The following is a 14,084-nucleotide window of genomic DNA, read 5'->3' as shown; positions in this document are numbered from 1 at the left end:
TAAGAACTGAGTTCCTAAACCAGGCTGTTTGGAGAAAATTATTGTCTAATCGTGATATCAGAGCCTTTTGCCTTGTTCTGAGCACATCAGGGCTATTTAAAAACTGCTCACATGGTCCCTGGTGCCATAGAAACAGGCTATCTTTGTGCACACCCGTGTCTCAGTCAGGCATGAGCCACCACACGTGGAAGAAGAGGGCTTGGAGGCTGAATTCACTGCAGAGTCCACAAGAAGAAGGAAGGTGGCAGCGGAATTTGGGGAGTGCTTTTGTTCCTCCCTTAGCTTCCTTAGCTTGGTGTCTGTTATTGGACTCTGTCCAAGCTACCTTCTTGGTATCTGTCATTGAAGTCTATCCAGCCTCCTCTAAGTCCAAACCTGGCACTGAATGAGGACAATAAAGCTTCCCTGTGACTAAAAGCTGATAAGCCTGACATCAAGAGGTTGTCTCTGTGTGTGCATCTGTTGGTATATTCATACATATTTGTGTATGTGCACATGTGTGTCTAAACATTGGGTATATGTTGGTGTATGCATGCATGCATACACTAGAGAGTGTGTGTATGTATTTGTGTATACATGAATATGTGCTTGGGTATATATGCATGTGTGTGAGTGTATAAATGAATATATATACATGCATGTGAATGTATATGTGTGTATGTACAAGTTCCTAAATATTCTTTGATAGGTTGCAGAAAATCCTTTTTGTCCACTGGTAACCGTGTAGTATATGAAGCAATGTGAGAAGCTGAGAGGCACTGTTCTTAGAATCAAGAACTTTACATTCTTTATCAAGTCCTCTTTAACGTACTTCATGATGCTGCTCAGTGGTTCCTCAATGAACAGTACACATGTCTAGACAGTTCTGTTATAGAGTGGGTTTCTTAGAGCTCTGAAGAGACTGTAAAGTACTATCTTGTATGTGCTGTTTGATACCAGCTCCCTCAGAAGAGTTAGATTAGAGAAGCCAGGGAAGAACAAATGGTCACACTCATATTGACAAGAGTTTAGACTTCATCTCTGACCACTTATAGCTATTTGGCCCTAGGCAAATGGCTAAATCTGTCCCTGCTTCCTTCCTACTCTGCTCCACAGACAGGACAGCAAAAACACAGAGTTGCTCTGTGCCTGGACTGTGATCATGTGTATGAAGCACATGGCAAGTGTCCAGCATGTGATGCACCCTTCATTAACATTAGATCCCAGTGTGTCTGTGGCTGTACCTACATGTATGGATAACAGCAGTTAAGAAAAGTCATTGGCAAAATGCAGTCAAGAGATCTGATTGCTTTGCTTAATTACATTAGTATAATTTGGCAGTATGGAAACCAATTAAGTCATTCTTTCAGATACTTACTATCAGAAACAGAAGCATGCACAGAAAGGTCCTATGGGGCAAGATAGGCATAGAGAAAGTACCTCTTCTTTCACATGGATGGTCCTCAGTGCATCAGTATACACCTAGGGAGAATAGTAAATACGCAGACTCCTGGGCTCTAGTCTCAGATACTTTTGATATAAACACACTCGTGTGTGTGTGTGTGTGTGTGTGTGTGTGTGTGTGTGTGTGTATGTATATATAGAGAGAGAATATATATATATATAGAGAGAGAGAGAGAGACAGACAGATATGTGTGTGTTGTGTGTGTGTGTGTGTGTGTGTGTGCAAGTCTGGGGGTGAGACTGCAAAGTTTGTCCTTTTTCTTTTCCTTTCTTTCTTTCTTTCTTTTTTTTTTTTTTTTTGTCTGTCATGGGTCTTGAACTCTGGGCCTGGGCACTGTCCCTCAGCTCTTCAACTCAAGGCTAACACTCTATCACTTTAACCAAAGCTCCATTTCTGATTTTCTGATGGATAATTGGAGATGAATCTCATGGACTTTCCTGCCCTAGCTGGCTTTGAACCATGATCCTCAGATCTCAGCTTCCTGAGATCTGGAGGTGTGAGCCACTGGTGCCTGGCTTAAAGTTTGTCATTTTTTACAAGTATGATCATGTAATGTACAGTAGACAGTCTGAAGGCCTACCCTCCTCCCCCCCCCCCCCCCCCCGCCACGTGATGGAGATAAAGCCAGTGGAAGATCAATTAAGAAGCCTGAGGGACTAAGGGAGCTTAGACAATACAGGATAGGGAGGGCCAGAACCTAGGAGTAACAGGAGCTGAGATTTGAGATCTTTGGTTTTTTTTTTTTTTTGTCGGTCGTGAGGCTTGAACTCTGGGCCTAGGCGCTGTCCCTCAGCTCTTCAGCTCAAGGCAAGCGCTCTACCACTTGAGCTACAGCGCCACTAGGAGCTGAGATTTGAATACATGTGAGATCTATGGTAAGCAGGGCATCAGATTTTAGATTGGTCAGATGAGCAGATGGTAGAGGGCTCTGGACAGGAAACCTTGGCTCCTCTCCCTGTCACCATGAACTAATGTTGCCAGGTAGGGTAGGTACTATGTCAGGATGCCAGCCACTGGGAAGGATTTTCTGGGACTTCTGTTAAAGGGTAATGAATCCAGTGTATGTGTCCTGGGTTTAAAGTCCAGGCTAGTTGGCTCCAGGTTGCCCAACAGTGCATATGTATTTCAGCATCTGCCTTGCTCAGTCAGAAATTAGGATAGTTTCCTATATTCTCCAACCTGGAGTAGGGGAGATGAATGAAGGAGCAACAAGGGATTTCTGCTCTTAAGTAGTTGAAATTACAGGTATCAGCCACCACCACACCCAGCCTAGAATATAGAGTGAGGCCAGTGATATGCATATGAGTACCAATATTACTTCCACTGGCTGTGTGAGCTCAGAGCAGCCATAATTGGTATCTTACGTTGTAAAGGGCCCTGTCTCTCTCCTGACAAAGGCTGAGCCAAGAGTTCCCCAATAGTGGTGGCCTTTTATCTTCTGCCTACAGGAGAACAAATTTTCTGGGGTTTTCAGTGAGTCAGGAAGAACTAGAGGTAAGGAAGGATAGAGGATGAACAATACTGAAATACATTGTATGTGTGAAGATGACAAAATCTGAAAGCTATTTACTAATGGGGGTAAGAAAGATGGGGAAACAGAGTAAATGAGGAGTCAATCAATCTGATTAATCTACTATATAGGCCTGCATGAAATACCAAAGTGAAGCCCTTTTGGACAATTAACATACACTTAGACAAAAAGGAGAATGAAAGTAAGGTAAAACAGGTCCTCTAAGAGTATGGACATGGATAGAAGGGAAATGAGCTAACAGAGAGAGAGGAAGAATGAGCATAGTCAAAGTGCTTCGTGTACCTGTGTGAAATTACTACAGGTAATCTGAACTTGGTTTGGAAAGGGGAGGAGAGATGAGGGAAAGTGATGGGTGAGGGGCGTCTGAGCAAGATTTACCGCATGCATATATGAACATGTCAAAATAACACCCCCCTTTGTACAACTAGGTGATGCTAAGAAAAGTAGGGGGAGAGAGAGAGGGAGGGAACACTTATTTAGACTCGCTGTGTGCTGGGCTCTAGGCTTATTATGATTTCATGACTTTTCTCACTTAGCCTCTACCTTAGGAGTGAGTTAACATCTGTCCTTTTGATAGGTGAAGAAAGGGAATCCCAGAGAGGTGAGGAGACACAGCTAGGACATGGCATAGCCTGGGTTTCAAATTCCCTTTTACGTGGCTTCAGAGATTCACTCAGTTCCACAGAGAAAATGATGAGAACTTTGCTCCTCTGTCCTCAGGGGCAAAGCCCTCAGAAACTAGCTACCCTGAGGTGGGTTGGGGGCAGAGTTGTGGGCAGAGCACCCTGGAGTCCCAGGACTTGTGGGCCATTTCTATGCCCTCGGTCAACAATCCAGCTTTCAATAATTCTGTCCTGGCTGCCCGCCGCCACTGTCATCACAGTCAGACCCCACACCCACACAGGAGAAGGCTTTGGCCGAGGGTAAGCTGAAGCAGGAGGAGGAAATGCCCTCTGGTGGGGCTTATTACAAAGCCCCTGAATGGCCCCATTGAGGTGCCCAAGCTGGATGACAATGAGCCTGTTGGAGCCCTTGGCCCGCTGAGGTGAGAGGTCTGAGGCTGGGCAGGCAGTGCTGGCTCAGAGGCCAGACACTGACTTCCAGGGCTGGGAGCCAGGGCCTCTGACGTGCTCTGAAATGCCAGCTCTGCTTAATGGGGAGCAGCTGGGCTCAGCTAGGCATTTCTCTCCATGCCAGGAAGGCAGTGTGAACCCAGTTCCCCGGGCCATGGCAGCCTCCCCTCCTCCCTCCCATGCTCTGCTCCCTTTTCCAGGGCTAGGCCCAGCCAACTAGACATGAGGACCATGATCAGCCATTTGCAGTGTCCCCTCAGTCCTCAGTAGCACCCTTTTTAGCCCTGGTAGGAAAATAATAGCTCTTTAACAGCTCAGAACACCCACAGGTAGAGTTGTGAGGTAAAATGCAAGACACTCAGTTATATATGAATTTTAGGTAAACAGCTCTTTAATTGTGCTTAAACCTTGTATACAAATATATTGATAAGTAACAAAGTCTAAGCCAAGATATGGGTTGTTGTGTCATGGGACAGATTTACATTTAAAGTTACTTGTTATTTATCAGAAATATGGATTTCACTAGACATCCTCTATTCTTACTTACTGACTCTGACAAATGACTGGGATGATGTGGGGTTCTCCTTAATACTACCAAAGTGGGGTGGGGAGGAGGCCCAGTTCTCTGCCCACTCTCTGCCTCTTGTCTCCCACACACAAAATGACCAGATGCTAGAATGAGAAGGTATTCACAGACAAGCATTTGTGCTTCCTTGTTGCCTACCTCCTGGCAGGAACCTCAAACTTCTTTCAGCCCCAACAGACAGGAGGGAGGCTTCTAGTGACATTCTAGTTGGTGACCATTTTCATAGCACCTGCAAGTCATAGCAACTAACCTCAAGTGGCTTCATTGTGAATGAGACAGAGGGGTCTCTTCCCTAACAGACCTTAGAGGATTCTAGGGGGGATTGAGGTTGAACAAAAGAGTAAACTATCAACACTGTGGATCTGTGGATGAGTGGAAGGGGGTCTTGGGGACTCTCACTGTACCCAGAGCAGGTATCTTGGAGTCAAGGGTTCAACTTGAAATTTGGAGTCATGTCATTGAGCTGACTAGCTATGTGGCCCTAGGCAAGACAATTTTTTTATTATTTATATATTTTTATTGTAAAGATACTGTACAGAAAGGTTATCGTTACATGAGCAAGGTAATGAGTCCATTTCCTATGGAGCATTGTTATACCCTCCTTTATATTTCCCCTACCATCCCTTTCCTCCCCATCTCCCCAACTCCTCCCTCTCTTCTCCCACCCCACCCCCTCCCTGCAAAGTTAGAAAGTTCATTTTCAACATACTGTCTTGTACATCTCATTGTTACAATGGGTCATCCTGTATCCTTATTTCAGCATTTTATTTTCCTTCCCCTCCCCAAATTAGAAAAAACTATATATATATATATATATATATATATATATATATATATATACATATATATATTTACAAGATACAGGACACTGGAATCAAATACAGTGACAACAGGGATTGTACTGTGAGGGAAGAGCATACAAACAAAAAAATAACATAGTACGTTATAATTACATTAAAAAGAACAGCAACAAAGATAAAACCTTTTGTGTCCCTATCCTGGGGTTCTTTCACTTAGCATCAAGTTATATGGTCATATGTACATAGCTTTTGACCTCCCTAATACTATTATTAGGCAAGACAATTTAACTTCTCGTATTCTTGATTTTCCTCTTCTGTACAGTGGGAACAGTATTTCTTGCCTCTAGGGACCAATGGCCAGTGTGAGTTCCAAGAACAATGCTGAATGTATAAATATGCATTGCCAACTGGTAGGTTGCAGAGCATTCCAGATGGAGAGAGAGAGAGAGAGAGAGAGAGAGAGAGAGAGAGAGAGAGAGAGAGAGAGAGAGAGAGAGAGAGTCAAAGGAGAGGGAAATACAAGAAATATAAGAGCCAGGAATGCTTGAGACCCATCCCTGCTTGGAGCTTGGAGTATGTTCTTTCAGCATACTCATTCTCTTACTCTGCTTACATTTATGATCATTACCCTGCTCCTTTTACTTTTATGTTACTGGGGTTTGAACTCAAGACCTCAAGCTTGATATGCAAATGCTCTGCCATTTAGCTATGTTACCATTCTGCTTTTTCTTTTTCCAGACAGGGTCTTGTACTTTTGTCCAGAGCTGGCTTTCAAACAACAATCCTTCTATCTCTACCACTCAAGTAGCTGGGATTACAGATAAGCACCGCCATGCTTAGCCCTTTTGTCAGTCTTTTATACCATTCTTCTGTCTCAGGTGAATAACAGTAAAACTATATAGTTATATAATATTTACTGTTTGTAAATTTGATAATGGTTATGAGCATGAGCTAGAGATTTAAACAATTTTGGTTTATACTCCATCTTTTACTGTATGACCTGAGGTCATACAGTAAAGCCTTGGTTTCCTCCTTTATAGAAGGATTGGAAGGATAAAAAGAGACTATATATAGCTTAGCACAGAGTCTGGCATATAAGTGCCACAGAAATGGGCAGCTATTAAGAAGGACTTATTTGAGTCTTACAACACCTTTGTTAAGTAATAATTATCAGGTACAGAATGAAGTTTAGAGAGGTTAAGTAAATGATCCAAGGTAGCCAAGCTGAAAGAGTGTCTATAGGAAAAATACTCCTGAATTCTCAGGAAGCTTTTGGTCATCAGGCTTTCTGGGGCTCTGCTTTCTGGCTTTCAGCTGGATGCCTTTCCAGGGACTGGCTGGATCCAGGCTCTTTTGCATAGTTGTGTTCTGGCTCAGACACTTGGTGTCCTAGAATCTTGGCATGCCTCCTTGTGCCAAGCCCATCCCCGCTCAGTCTCCTCAGGCCAGGGATAAGGGCATCCTTTTCTAAGCTTTGTGTCCACCTCACAGCAGCCATTTCTCTTTACTAAGATTGAAGTTTGAGATTTTTATTACACTCTTAAAGCTTTTCTTCATCCCCCTGCATGGATGCTAGCTTTATTGTCTTGAGTACAAATATAGTTGTGAGAGATGAGGGTGTTTCTTGGGAGAACCTAGGGAATCCTTACTGGAGAAGGCAACCTCAGCTAGCCACATCCCCTTCTGTGGGAGCAGCTGGACTAAAGGAGGTATTGTGGTTTCTCACTGAATTAATAACCAGCGAACCCTGATGGTTAAGGAGGGGGTGTGGAGCTAGCCTTAACCCCGATAGAGTGCTCTGTACTTAGATTGCTCTGTACTTGACCCTCTATTGCTGCTTCTTTCAGAAGATTTTAGTTCAGTCCTCCTGCCCACTCTGGGGTTAGACTCATGTTTCAAATGACTGCAATGAGACAGATGCTGATGATTTGAGCTAGGTTACATGCTCAGTAAATAGTAGAAGAAGGTTTAGAGTACAAATCTGTCCACTTTCAAGCTCATGCCTTACTGTTAACCAGTACCTAGGTTTGAGTGTTTTAGGGAAAACCAATCCAGTAGATCACTTGTACTTGCCTTCAAAGTTCCCCTGAGGACATCAGATGCTCCATTTTCCACACTGCAGGCAAGCTTGCTACCATTTAAGCCACCTGGTACGAGACTTTTAGGGAGATTGGGCAAGACCTGTCTACTGATTTTACCTGATTCCTTAAGACCTGCCTGCTCCTCTTACCTGATTTCTTAGAACATTTTAGATGCACCAAGATGAGAAATGGTGCGTAAGTCAGAGATGGACATGGCCATTGTGCAGTGAGGATAATGTAAGAAGACCTGTTTTCACCAAGGATTGGGAACATGATGTTGCAAAAATAATGGGATGGAGGCTGGGGGATGAAAGTCTTGAAGCTAGACATGGATAATTGGTTTCCATCCAAAACTCAAGGAGCCATCGTGGGGTTCTGAGCAGGGCAGGGAAGTCTGATGATTGTATACAAGAGATTCTCAGGATATTGGAAATGTTGTAGACTAGATACCTGATTGTGTCCTAGAATTTCTGTTGATGAGGATGGGAGGATGTCTGGCCCATGATGGTGATGATGGCGGGCATTTATTGAGTGATTACTATGTGCCAGGGAAGGTGTCTGAAAATTTTGCCACATATGAACTCATGTAATCCTTGCCACAATCATTGAGGGGGGAAGTGCCATTATGAGTACTGTTGTGGGGAAGCTGAGGCACAAAGATGTGCTGGCATCTGTTATGTCTGGACATGGAGGCTGGAGAGGGAACAAGCAGATCAGAGAGTCACTGGGGAGACTGAGGTTTTGGCGTAGGGCTGGAGCATTTGCCTAGCATATGCCAAGCTGTGGATGTGACCTTCAACATCACACAAATAAAGGAAGAATTCTTGAAGGAAGATCAAGCGCTGGACCTGCGACCGTGTTGAGAAGAGACTGGAGGAAAGGAAAGATCTGCAGTGACTCCTGGGTCAGCCAGTTAATCTTATATGAGTGGTGGTAAGTACTGGGAGAACTTGCAATGCCTCTGTTAAGTGGAAATGTGATGTTTGAAAGGATGAATGTCATAAATCAATGCCAAACACAAATACTGTAACATATGTGAGGCCAGGTGCTTCTGTTTGAGGAGGATGGCTGAAGCGAAGGGGACATGGACAGGCCAGTGTTGAAAGGGCCTATGCCTGCCAATTCCTTCCCTTAAATCTAGTGTGTTACCTCTAGACATCAACACCACAGGTCTCTTTCCTGATGACCTTTCCCCCTCTCTTCTTACCTCTACTCAACTTGGACTACAGCAATTTAAGCTCAAGTGTTTTTGCCAACACTTTATTAAAATGTTCCCCCTTCCAGGTCACACATGCTTTAGCAAAATGCTTCAGAAGTTTGATGAATGAATTAAGAGTGTGAATCATCCCTAGGGGTTCACATCCCTCCAGAGGAAATGCCCAGCAGTGTCTGAAATCCAAGGCATCAGACCCTGATCTCCTACAAAGTCAGACACCACATACTGTCATGGCCAGATATATCATATGGGCCAGGTCAAGCTGTGACCCTCCTCAGGCAAGAATGTGGAGACCATCCCTAGCTCAATCTCTCTAATCAGTAGTCATTGCCAGCATGAGCTCTTCAGTTCATCAAGCCTCAGTTATACCTTGGCCTCAGACTGACTTGCTGTAGGATCTTGAACAAGTTATTTCATTCCTTAGATTTGTCATTTGTAAAATGAAGATAATAATAGCACCATCCAACAGTGCTGAGAGGTCTAAATCAGAAAATGCCTGTAATATGCTTAAGCCTAGGATCTGGCACATAATATGTGCTCATTATGTATACACTGCACTTGTCCCAGCCTTACTCTGATATGTTCCTGGAGAATAAGGCTTCTCTGTGGGCTTTGGGACAAAGCTTGGAGCCTATCAGCACATTGTTGCTGGTTTGCCTGGCATCCTGCTTGGGCTCCCTGGCTTTCTCAGCCAGATCTAGAGTGGCACTGTGGTCAGCCTGGCCCTATAAGCAGCTCTCTTGCCCTGATATCCAGAGATGTTCTTGTCGACTTCCTTTCCAGACCCCTAAACACCTGCATTAGAGGCAAATAGCTCTCATCAGTGCTTGCAGATCATCTATTATGTTCCATTTCATAACATAAGTTCTATCCTCAACCCCATCTTACCTGAGGGGAAATGGAGGCACAAGTCACTTGCTCAGAGGTATGCAGCTAAATCTGAGCCAAGCTGTGGACTTTAAACCCTTGGACCACTCTGAACAAAGGAGTTTGCAGCCATTCCTCCTGCATGCTGCCTACATTTTCATAACCTGCTGTCAGCCCAGGAGGTTTGCTACTTCTCTGAGCACAAGGGACCAGAACCATCTGTCGAGTGCTTTTTTTTTTTGAGGGAGCTGGTGTGACTGTTTCAGGGTAAATGTAGAGAAATAGCATCACTTTTTCCCCTCTCACAGTAAAAATAACCTGCAGGGATGGGAAGAACAAATGGAAGTTGGAGGTTGGGAGGCTGACACAGAGGAAGGAGTGTAAGTGCTCTAGGCTGCGCACCTGGGTGCCATGTACCACCATCTGCTTGGTAGGGAGGCAAGATTGGCCTGAGCTGCCAGCACCTCGTGGCCACTAGCATCAGCCTTCACAGGATCGTCTTCAAAGAGCTTTGGCCCAAGGAGCCTCAAGGAACAGAGGAAGGATTCCCCAGAAGGCAGTAACATTTGTCCATACAGAGAAAGCAACATGACCACCAACCTCATCCTCTCTTGTATCAGCCAGCTCCAGACACGAACCAGGCACAGCTTCTCATCATGAGACATGTTTTTTTAAAAATAAACTAAACTGCAAGTAGTTGGTGAAGTTGAGATTATGTTAATGTATGCAGTTTCCACTGCTGCTAGGATTAAAATAGCTTCCTTTCAAGAAAACTAGAGCTACTTATTTGTCAGTCTGCTTCCAGGTGACCTCTGGTTGGGTTCTAGGACTGTGGGCTGAGCATGGGGCAATAGTGGTAAGAGCTCCATGGTGGCCCCCGGGATCTTCAGCTTGGCAGAGTGTGAGACAGAGACCTGAACAGATTCTTCCTTCATTGGCATGCTTCATAGTGTTGTCTGCAGAGCCTCCGAGAGATCTGTTGTCAGGACTCCACTCCCACGGAAGAGGTTGAGCTCTTTCTCAGTCAGAGATGGTCATTCTGCAGTGCTAGATGGGTGCTAAGCAGACAAGTTGATTGGCTTGGGTGGAGGTCAGTTTCAAGTTTAATAACCTTCACTTGTGGAGTATGTAGTATAAGATTCTGGGGACTAAGATTTCTCATAATAAACTTACAAGGAAATAGATGACGGTGGGTTCCTGGGAATCACTGACTTGCTAAGGATTGGAGGGTTAATTGGGGGCAAACCTGCTAGGATTTAAGCCAAGTGTCTATAACCCAAGAATCACTGTGTCTTCTTGCCTTCCTTAGCCATCTGGAGTCAGACCACAAAATGCAAGTGTTTAGAAATGATTGGAAGGACTTTAAGCTCCTATGCTGAAAGGTTCTTAACTATACAGGGGAGAGGGAAGGGATATATCAATTGTCACCTACCAAGCAAAAGGCAGAGGTGGGATTCAAATTCAGAGCTAACCCTCCATAGCCCAGACTCACAGCTCTGCCATTTAGGGTGATTACAGCTACACTTGGTATTCATTCTGATCAGATTTCATCAATACCTTGTTTGTAGAATCTCCCTCTAGGTAGAATCGCCCCTAGAATATGTAGGGTACCTGGAAATTTTTTTGAACGGCTCCTATCTATATGAAAAAGCTTCTTGCCAAACATCAGTACACCAGCACCATTTTGGTAGGCCAATGTCATGATCCCATGGAATAGCTATAGTGTCAGCCAGGAAGAGCCACACTCTTGGTTACCTGGGATCAAGCACTGCTCAGGACACCACTGGGGTAATGCCTGTGTACCCAATGTACAGAAGTTCAGAGAATACCATGAAGAACTGAGAACAGGGACCCTGTGGTCTATCGGAGCTAAGGGGTCTGGACACTAAAAGTAGTCAAAAAACTCAATGAAGGCACGCAAAAATCTAATTTTAAGGACAAAAGTGAACATGAGACAAAATGAGAGCAAGAGGAAGAAGAGAATGAATCCATATATTAAACACCTGTGTATACTAGGTACAGTATTGGAGTCCTTGAGGATAGCAAAAGTCAGGGTCAGGTACAGTGCCTGATACCTGTAATCCCAGCAACTCTGATGGTAGAGATTTGGAGGACTTAGGTTTGAGACCAGCCCAAGCAGACAGACTCCAGTTATACAGAAGATGAAAGTAGGAAGATTGTGATCTGAAATCATCTTGAGGCAAAAATGAGGCCTTATCTGAAAAATAAAACTAAAGCAAAAGGGGTTATAGGTGTTATTCAAATAGTACAGTGCTTGCCTCTTAAGCTCAAGCTGCAGTGACACAAAAAAAGAAAGAGGGAGAGAAAAGGGAAAAGGAAAAAGAGCAGGGTACTGATGGCTCGAGCCTGTAATCCTAGCTACTCAGGAGGCTGGGATCTGAGAATCATGGTTCAAAGCCAGCCCCAGCAGGAAAGTCTGTGAGACTCTTATCTCTAGTTAACCACCAGAAATTGGAAGTGGTGCTGTGTCTCAAGTGGTAGAATGTTCACCTTGAGCTGGAGAGCTCAGAGACAGTACCCAGGCCCAGAGTTCAAGTCCCACCACTGAAAAAAAAAAAAAGGAAAAAGATTAAAAGGAAAAGTCCATGCTTTCTTGGATTTTCAGCCTGATGGGCTATCAGATATTAACCACATCATTACAGGAGGAAGACTGCATGAGAAGAGGGAAGAAAGGGGCCTGGCTACCCAATAGGAAACTCTAAAGCAGGTAAACATAGCAGCATGTGACATAATGTGGTAATTGCACTCACAGATTTTAGAGACAGATACTGAATTCAAGAATCTTCCATGTGGCCAGGTATGGTGGCTCATAACTGTAACTGTAGGTTTTCTGGAGGCTGAGATTATGAATATTACAGTTCAAGGCCAGCTCAGCCAAAAAGTTTACAAGACTTCATATCAACCAGTAAAACAGGCTGAGCATAGCAGTGTGTGTCTAGCATCCTCTCTGTTTGGGAAGCATAAATAGGAGGGTCACAGATCTGACCATGTAAAAAAACACAACTCTATTTAAAAACAAAAACAAAAATGACTGGAGGAGTAGCTCAAGTGGTAGAATGCCTGTGTGCAAGCTTGAAGTTTAAGGCCCTGAATCCAAATTCCAGTGCCAAAAACAGAGAACCGTACTTGCTTCTTCTTAGATACATTCCTCTGTGGCCCTTACACACTGAACTGATTCTTTTTTCTTTTTCATCCGAAAGATGTTGGTAAATGTTCCTACCTTGCAGGGCACTGGAGAAGATTAAATAATATCAAGATGGAAAGCTCTTAGCAGAAAACCTGACACATATGGGGCCCAGTGAATAGTGGCCATCACTAATTATTACTGCAGTTCTGAGTCCTGAGCAGATCCAAGTAGCTAATGAGGGCAGGGCGGGGGCTGAGCTAATACGCATTCTGACAGTCCTAACAATAGCTGATGGTGGAGCCAGTGACAATCTGACAGCATAGGAAGAAACCCCGAAACATTTACTGGCTTAGCAGCTTGCAGAGTGATTAGTGAATGGTTAGGGTGTGAATTTCTATCTGGGGTAATCTGGGTTTTGAGAAGGTATGAATATATAGGAGGGGACTTCACAAATCAAAAGACTAAATAAAGCGTATGTTTGAGTGCCTCAAACACGAAGATTCAGGTACCTCACATGGGGAGGCCTCCTACCCTGCAGTGCTGGGAGGAAGAGTGACCCTGGGCTTATCCAGAGGTAGATCCACCAGGTACCTCTGAGGAGGTGACCCAGGCTCAGGTCCAGTGTTGTACCACTTGAGTAGATAGGGCAGAGCAGAGCAGGGCAGGGCAGGAGCTCCTGAGACTACTCTGCGGAAGATGTGCTGGGAGCCTGTCAGCCTTGCCCAGACTGGATTTCCAGTCTTATAGATGTAGATCTTAAATGTGGGTGACAGATATGGGAGAGGCACAGTCAAGAGATGAAAGATCACTCCATCTGCTTGCTTCTGCAGAAAATATGGAGACCAGAAGCGGAGGGTGAGTTTTCCTAATGGGGAACTTGGAGGTGAATTTTCAAGGGAAGAAGCAGCTTTTACAGACAACACAAATTCCCCAAGCTGGGATCCTGACACCAGGCTCTGGTGGCCAAGTTGGCAAAGGGGCTTGTTAGAGGAGGCCACTGTGAGGAGTGCTCAGTCCATGTCCTTAAAGGAAGGCACACAGGCACTCAAGCATTCGAGCTCTGCATTTCAGCTGCAACAGAGACAAAAAGGAGGTTTCTTCTTCTCTCATCAGTGCCAGCGTCTGCTGGAGCCCAGGACCACCCTGGAAGCTTTAGGTTAGTTAGGAACTTCTGTATTCCAGGTCACTGTTGGTACTTGTTGGGAGAAAAGGTGGCTGCTGGAAAGAACACAGCTAATATTGGAAGGAACCATGTAACTAGAACAATATAAATCTTACCCTCTTCCCTTGTTGTCAGTGAAGTTTCACACTGTTTACCAAGTATTCACATAGGCAGAT

The sequence above is a fragment of the Dipodomys spectabilis genome, unplaced genomic scaffold, assembly GCF_019054845.1.
Source record: "Dipodomys spectabilis isolate Male_0828 unplaced genomic scaffold, ASM1905484v1 ptg000145l, whole genome shotgun sequence".
In the NCBI taxonomy this organism is placed as follows: Eukaryota; Metazoa; Chordata; class Mammalia; order Rodentia; family Heteromyidae; genus Dipodomys; species Dipodomys spectabilis.
The sequence above is the reverse complement of the archived record's forward strand: the minus strand, read 5'-3'. Positions refer to the sequence as shown.